The following is a 9,268-nucleotide window of genomic DNA, read 5'->3' on the forward strand; positions in this document are numbered from 1 at the left end:
CCTTCCTTCCTCCTTTCTATTTAAACTTATAGGATACATTCATGAAAAAAAATATCACAACTGTCCTTTACTGATATATAACATATGAGGTTACCTAAAATGCAAAACAAATTCAAATCTCTGGTCATTAATGAGTAAACCAAGAAGATATGATTATGCTGTCCCTCCCTCCTTATATTTTGAGACATCTTATAAAATATTCATTTGACAAGGGAAAAAATGACCTTGAACATTCTAAAAGTGACCCAAACATTAGTAATACTTATTTATAGCAAAGTCATAAATAACACAACAGAATAATATAAGGAATGCAGAGCTCCCACAAATTGGCTTTGGTGTTCAGGTGTCTTAGTGAGAAAGAGATTAATTTTACAGTAGCTCAGGGATAGAGTAGAAGCTGCACAAATAATCCGTCGCGTCAATAGTGTCCTTAGTAAACTCTAATCCCCATTGCAAGGCCATCATACTTAATACTGTGGAATATCACTCTGTGCGCACTGAGGTGCCAAAAGGTGCCAGCAGGTTTAGCACTGTATCAACCCCTTTTCCCCATAAGTGGGAAAAAGGAGACAATAGGAAGCCACTCTAAATAAAAGACAGTAAGTAGGGGAGAAGAATTTTTATCCCAGACATCTGTTTGCACTTGAAAATGGGCAAATCTGATTTGAAATGATCATTCTTCACATCATGGCATTTTACTTTAACTTTGCTAAAAGTTTTCCAAAGGCATTAGGTTCCCCCAATTCTCTGACATGGCGTTTGTTCTTAAGCATCTGGTAACCATAGTGATGAAAGGATATTCCTCATAGGGCACCTCGTTTTTCAGTATCTCTGTATAAATTCAATAATCCAATATCCATTCTTGGCCTCTACTTTCTGCTACCTTCCAGCCATTTGTGTGTATGTGTGTGTGTTTTCTTTTCTCCCATAATGAATAGGTTAAGAGAATGCAAAAACTGGGAGATTATATGTATACATAGATGTATATGTATGTATATATATTTTTTTCGGCAAGCATGATATTTTTCTCAGCAAACATGAGTTTTTCTAGAAGTGTAATAAAAAATGAGCCACCTGTTTTTTCAAAGTATGGACTCACTTATTAAAAAAAAAAAAAGACTGGAGGGGCGGCCAGGTGGCACAGTGAGTAAGAGCCGCAGGCCCAGCGTCGGGAGAGCTGGGATCGGTTCCGACCTCAGATACTCGGCACCCACACAAAAATAACTTGTTGTGTAACCTTGAGCAAGTTACTTAACCCCGATTGCTTAAAAAAAAAGACTAGGCCAGAAGGTGAGGGTGAAAGGGACCTACTCCACAGCTTTCAACAATTCAGGAATTTCTAGCAGAAATTTCTCTGTATCTAAAATAGAGAAGGCCATATGTTTAAATGGTGGTTTAATTGACTCAAAAGAAAGCTAACTCTACAGGAACTGGTTGCAATGAAGGAAATCATAAGAGAGGTAGGAAAAGTAGAGAATCCTGCAAGAATTAGTGGGACACTGTTGAAACACTGGGAAACAGAATGTTGGGTGGGCTCTTTTTGACAAATAGCCCTCCACAATAAGAAAGCTGAAAGCCAGGGTCTCTCCAGTCAAAGAATTTCTGATACTTGAACAGCACTTTTTTTCTTTTAAAAATTGTCCATGACACAATTTGGCATAGTACAAAGAACATTGGACTTGGGATCAGATGACCTGGGTTTAAGTTTTACTTTAACCATTAATGAGTTATGTGATAAGTCAACTAATCAATCACTGTACTTATGTTTCCATATCAGAAAGTGGGGGGAAATCCTTGTATGACCATTCTTGGGTTATTGTGGGGGAAAAAGTGCTTTGTAAATTGTAAAATGCTATGTTAATTGTAGCTACTATAAGCATTTCATTTTATATCACGAGACTTCTGTAATAGTGTGGGAAATTAAATATAAGTTGAATAATGGCCCAACTCCCCTAGCTTGCTGGTGATAAACTTGTCTAGGATTTGAATTTCGTTACTTCTGTACCGATGACTTTTCTACTATATTGTTCTATTTCTATTTGGCAGTTACAGGAGATTTACTTGCAGGATTGTATGATTTACTGATGGTTTATTTATTTATTTATTTTAGGATGGGAGAATCTTGGTGATTTTTATAGCCAAACAGCAAAGAACTAGGAAACTCAGTAGAGTAGTAAGAGTCAAGATTATCAGAAGCTGATAATGGAGACAATATATTATACAGCATAAGAGATAAAGAGAAGGGCTACCTCTTCATTAGATGTAAAGGAAGAGATAGTGGGCAATGCTATCAAGGATTTCTTTTTATTATTATATGAAGAGAGAAGAAGACGGAGCTCATTGAGAATGGTCTCTATTTTCTTATCAAAGTATGAGGCAAGATCCTCAGAGGGATCTTCCATGCCTTCATTGATCACCTTTAAGCCAATTATTACCCAATCTATATATACAGTCCACATTTTTCTGCTGACTACCACCCTTGCATTACTAGCTGACAGTTAGACTTCTCTGTGTGTTACATAAGTTTTTAAAACTTAAAATATACGAAACAATTCATTATGCCTGACTGAGTGTCTGGTGGAACGTGGATGGATACAATGGTGGTGTTACATGGGTAAAAGAGACATAGACTAAAAGGTCTGCTATTGTGGATTCTGAGGGAAATATGGATGATACAGGATAGACCATAGTTCTAAAACTATTTGTAACCAAGCTCTTGCTCACCTTGGAGTCAAAATTCATTTTCATACTGCATGAATAGGCCCCTTCCCCGCAACTAGTACATCACTGTTCTTGTCAAATACGTCTGGTCTTTAAACATTAAGTAGTTAAGTAGTGTAGGTGCAAAACACCCAATTTGGTTGTCTAATAGTTATTTTCCTCTGTAGTCCATTTAGATTACTAAATTTCCCAGGAAACTACTTGTCACATTGAGTAATATTAATTAGCTACTATGATTTAGTGATATGGAAGACAGTCAGTGCTTCAAGGGGGCAGGGGAAACACATTTAACACAATGCTGGGTAGAGATATAGCTTTATTAGCCTTTTCATATTTGATGACAACAGGTTTGAAAGAATAAGTTCAGCTTTCTGCTTTTGAAGAAATAATGAGTCAGATTCTAACCAGCCATATGGCTCCTTTAAGGACATGTGTGTTGGCCCTGGGCATGAGTAAATCACCCTGCATGAAGAGACATTCTAGAGATAAGTAAATAAAATATACTTGGAGGTAGGTAGGAATACTAACAGCTAGAATAATTGGCAAGCAACTGGGATGTACAGTGGATAGAATACTTGTCCTGGAGACAGAAAGACTCATCTTCCTGAGTCCAAGTCTAGGCTAAGATACTTTTTATCTATGTGACCCTGGGAAAGTCACTTTATCGTGTTTGCCTCAGTTTCCTCTTATGTCAAATGACTTGGGGAAAGAAATGGCAAACCACTCCAGTATCTTTGCCAAGAAAACCCCAAATATGGTCACAAGGAGTGGGACAAAACTGAAAAACAAAGAAACAATCAACAAAGGCATTCTACTCATACTCACCCAGCACCAGTCATATATATCCGTCCTATAATCATAGAATCCGAGAGTCAGAATGAACCTCTACAGCCATTTAACCTCTCATGGAGAATGCATTAAATACCTGCTATGTGTAAGACCCAGCATTAGGTGCTATGGATTAAAAATTACAACAGCAAAGGAAATCTCTTCTTTCTAGGAGCTTGTACTCTAGTGGGGTGGTGGAAAACCACTTGTTCAGAGATAAGCAAATGTTGGCTCTGTGCAAAACATATGCAAACTAGTTCTGATGAAGAGGTGAGAGAAGTCTAACAACTGCAGGAAGGAAGAAACGTCCTTGAAAGATGGCACTAAAGTTGAAATCTAGAGGTAGCTAAAAGATGGGGATGGAGAGTCAGGCTAGAGAAAAGACTGTGCAAAGGCCAAGAGGTAGGAGATGGAATCTGATATATGAGGAATAGCAGGGAAGGAAGTCTGGCTGGAAAGGGAGAGAATGTGATGAGGATTGTGCAATCAGTCTGGAAAGAGACTGGAAGCAGAGAATGAACAGAGGAAATTGGGCTTTATCCTAGGGGCAATGCAGACTTGCTGAAGCTTTTGGAGCAAGGGATTAATATGGTCAGACCTTTGCTTTGAGAAAATCAATTGGGCAGTTATGGAGAGGGAGGACCAAATTACATATCAGAGAATCATACCTTATATGGTGAATGTTCTGTCCTTTGCATCCCCAGGGATTTTTCACAGATGTCTGAAAAGGAGACTGAGAATAATGTAAGGAATATTTGGAGTAAAAATCAAAGTATCTGACTTCAAGTTTATTAGCCATTTGACCTTGGAAAAGTCACATTTTCTCTAGGTCTCATTTAATGCAGACAGACACAAGGGAGGCATTAGGTTGGATCAGGGTTCTCAACCTTTTTTTTTAATGCACCCTGGGTTCCTTCATCACTCTGGTGAAGCCTATGAACCACTTCACAGAGAATATTTTAAAATGAAAATAAAATAAGTAGAATTAGAAAGGAAATGATGATGATGAGAAGGAGGAGGATGCTAACAATGAAAACTTTTATATAGCACGTACTATGAGCCCAGACATTGCACTAAGTTTCATCATCACCATAATAATGATTAATAATGACAACAAATATCATTTATATAGTGCTTAATATGTGGCAGGCATTGGGCTAAGTGCTTGTGGCACCAACACAATAGTCACAGTGCCAACGGTGACTATGAATATGCCAGCATAGTTCTCAATCACAAAACATAACAGACTTTCCATATATAAGAGAGAAACAAAACATTTATTTAGACACTAAAAAGCCGAATCCCAACACCAGGAAACTGAATCCATCACAACAACAAAGAAGTTAATACAACATAACACTGCAGAAAGCCATACCATCCTTTAGCCTTCCTACAAACACTCACAAGACTTGCTGTCACAGCAGGGTGCAAATGTATACTCACAAGCCTAGTTGTCTCCTTGGGTGGAGAGGTGAGGTGCTTCCTCTCTTCCCTCCAGCTCTAACTGCTCTGACTCTTACCTTCCTGTGGGCTCTGTTCCACCATTCAACAAACTTCCTCCACCATAGAATCCTTGTGATTATACTCAGCCTATTAGGGGCCAGGGAAAATCTTCAAATTCCCATTACCATTGCAGTGCTCTATAAATACTATCTCATTTGATACTCATAAAAACTCTGGGAGTCAGGTGCTATTGTAATCCACATCTTACAGATGAGGAATCTGAGCCAAACACAGGTTAAATGACTTGCTTATGGTCATACAACTATTAAGTATATGAGACTATATTTGAACTCAGGTCTTTCTGACTCCTGGGGCAGCTAGGTGGGCTGTGACCTGGCTAGAGTGCTGGGCTGGAGTCAGAAAGATGCCTCTTCCTTTTTGCAAATCTGGCCTCAAACACTTACTAGCTGTTTGACCCTGGACAAGTCACAACCCTACATGCCTCAGTTTCCTCCTCTATAAAATGAGCTGGACAAGGAAATAGCAAATCTCTAGTTTTTTTGCCAAGTAAATCCAAAATATGGGGGCGGCCAGGTAGCACAACGAGTAAGAGCACTGGCTCCAGTGTTGGGATGACTTTGGGATCAAATCCAGGCTCAGACACTTAGCACCCACCCAGAAATACCTGGCCATGTAACCTTGAGCAAGTTACTTAATCCCGATTGCTTTAAAAAAAAAATCCAAAATATGGTCAGGAAGTGTGAGACACAATTGAAAAATGCCTGAGGAACAAAACTTTTTGACTCCTGGCCCAGCTCCTTATATACTAAACCACCTAATAGTCACTATATTGAAAAATCAGTTAACAACAAACAAAAACAACCAAAAAAACCCCTCACAGACCTCAAGTTTAAAGTCCTTGTTAGAGGGTTCCAGTTCTAAAATTCTTTATCATACCAATATTATATTATTTAAAGGAATTTCATGGAGAAATATTGGGTCAAAAGTGAAACAATATGATTTAAATGAAACTAAATGAAATCTTTTTGAACTATTAGAACCTAACAAATTCCCTTTTACTTATTTTATTATTGACTAATTTTATGTTGTATTGTGTGCATTTGTGTGCAAGTGTGCGCATGTGTGTGATTTCTTCCCAATGGAATAAAAGCTTGTCAAGGACTGAGATGATTCTATTTTTGTTATTTTATCCCCGACTCCTAGCACAATCTTATGCCCATTGTGAACACTGAATAAATGCTTGGTAATTGATTTATTGTTTGAATTATTTTTCTGGTGGTAGAAATATATTTCTACTGAGACCCTTAACATTGATCATTCAGTGCCCCTTGTAATCCAAAGCAGATATTTCTGAAATAGCTGACTTGAATCTGTGGCCATGCAATAGCAAAACAGACCTTCTGTGGAAGTAATACAGATAGACACATATTCAGGATGTGAATTATGGAAGGCTGGAAAGTCTCAAGACCCAAAATACCTCCTTTATACAAATAGTAAAAATTCCTGAGATACAAATACCACATTAAGCCTTAATCAGTTAAATCTAATTACTCCCCCCCCCCCAATAAGAGAGAGGTCTAGTAAAGGAAGTGTGAACTTTTTTGTAGAGGAAGAGAATGAGATAGATTAGAATCACAAAAAATCATAATAAGGAAAAGGGAATTGTGTGACTTTGGAAAAACAAGAAGGAGGGGGAATACATTTTTTTTTTTTTTTTGTCAAGAGATTTAAGGGAGAGGAGAATAGAAAAGGGAAGTTGGAAAGGCACTGAAGAACTTCACTTATTACAAAAGTTTATTTGGGTCTAAAAGCAGAGAAGACAAGTCTGCTCTTCAGGGAGCTAGCTGACCCAATCAGTGGTGGAACCTATGACCTTGCCCTCTTTAGCTCAAAGTAATAACTGAAATCCAGACAACATATCTTTTAGAAAATAAGATTATAGAGCTTAAAATTCCATATTTAGTTATTGCATCTCTCCTAGTGCTTAGTTAAGTGCTTGTTACAAAAGGAATGCTTAGTAAGTTGTTGAATGATTTTTTTCCAAATTCAATTTTCAATAATATTCACAAAAATTATTTTTTCTTAATAACACACTTTTAGATATTTAAAATCTAATTTCATTGTTAACTCAATACAAGAGAAAAAGCAGCTTAGCAAACATTTATTAAGTACTTCCTATCTCAAAGGTGCTCTGCTAGGGTTTGAAGACACAAAAATAAAAAGTGTCATCTATTTAAAAAATATTATTTTAAGTAATATTACCTTCAATTTACCCCCATTTTAAAATTTTCTATTCTTTAGAGGTTGACATTGTCTTTACATTTACCCAACTTTTCATCCTCAGAGTTATTCTGATTAATACAACTCATTCAATCTCATTATATAGTCATTATTTAAATTTTATAAATTCTAGGTCAAGGGGCAGCCAGGTAGCACAGCAAGTAAGAGCACTGGCCTCAAAGTCGCAATAAACTGGGATCAAATCCAGGCTCAGACACTTAGCACCCACCCAGAAACACCTGGCTGTGTAACCTTGAGCATGTTACTTAACCCCAGTTGCTTAGGGGAGGCCAGGGGGCTCAGTGAGTAAGAGCACTGGCCCCAGAGTCAGGATGACCTGGGATAGAATCTGGGCTCTGACACTTAGCACGACACCCAGAAATAACTGGCCGTGTAACCTTGAGCAACTTACTTAACCCTGATTGCTTTAAAAAAAAATTCTAGGTCAATATTCTTCATAGACTGTCTCCGTTCCTTCTACAAGCACAACGATAACCCTAGATTACAATCGTATCACCTTACTATTGCAATGTCTTCCTAAATGTCCATATTTATAGCCTCTCTAATATCCATTTTATCTTCCATATGGCTTCCAAATTGATACTTCTACAATTCAGATCTACTCACCCTATTCCCTCTAGGTTAAAATACAAACTTCTCTTTTTAGCATTTATAGTTTAAACAATCTGTTTTTACCACTAAATTTCCAAATTTATTTTTTGTTACTTCCCCTAATGTATTCCTGTCACATTAACCAACATATTGTATGGTGTATAAAACATTCCTTCTATTTGGATATTCTTTGACCTCTTGGATTCCTTAGCTCATTCCATGTATTGATTCAAGTAACACCTCTTTCATGTGGCCATCCTCATGTTGTTATGATTGACCCCCCCACTCAAGTGCCTTCAGATTTAATTTACTTATATTTTATATTTACTTAAATCACTGATCTATAGATCAAAGGAAACTGAAAGACTATCCTTTCATTTTAGAGATAAGGAAACATTGTACAATCCTTATCCTTTCTATTTGGAGAATGCAAACTCCTTGAAGGCAGGAGAAATTTTCCTTCTTTTTAATCTTCATTGCTTAGGAAAATGTCTTGTGCAGCATAGACATTTCATAAATGTTCATTGAATTCAACTGAAGGGAGCTTAGAGTTGAGTAGGGGGTGATTGGATTACTACACAGATAAATATGCCATAAGATAAAAAAAGGACTGAGTACATAGGGGAATTTAAAAGGAACAGGATAAAAAATTCAAGGAGGCAACAATCATTTTGTGCTGTGTCTTCACTCAGCCTATTTATTCACTAATCATGCCACAGAAATTGCATTTGCGTTAAAGAATTTGACTTTCTGGAGTACACAAATAACTCCTGCTCCTTTTGAAAGTCACTATAGATCTTCCCTGAGTCATGCAGTAATATGTTAGATATCATGAGGAAGCCCATTTTCAAACTTCTGAAGAGAACTATTAAAGACAAGGCTACCATTTGAAATAATAGCTGAATTTTGCTGCATCTACTAAGCTATGAAACCAAGGGCAAGAGATCTGTGTCCTTGTAGGGTAAGCAATTTTAGTCATTACAGATTTCTCACTTAGAAAATCAGCATCAGAAAGCGTTTTTTGGGGAGGGTGAGGAAGGGGAAAACAATGTGTTAATTCAAGGTCAATCTGGAAAGCATTCAAATTAGTCTTGTCCCTTTTTGGTGTTTTATGGAGCAATGCATTGGTTGTAATATACCCAGAGCAAAGTTAAATTCTAAACTAACATTTTCATTTAATATGTTTCAAACTATTAATCCATTCCAAACTCTAGATTTCCTCGTAATGTATAAGAAATGTAATATATGCAGAATTTATACACATAAGTATATAGGTATACATTTATTTCCAGTATATGGTACTTTGAAATATATATGAAATCATATTAGTCTCTATGAATTTGATGCTTTAAGGGTCAGCTTC

The sequence above is a fragment of the Petaurus breviceps genome, unplaced genomic scaffold (genome assembly GCF_028583685.1).
Source record: "Petaurus breviceps papuanus isolate PSGF00001 unplaced genomic scaffold, PetGlider_PUasm1.0 154, whole genome shotgun sequence".
Lineage (NCBI taxonomy): Eukaryota > Metazoa > Chordata > Mammalia > Diprotodontia > Petauridae > Petaurus > Petaurus breviceps.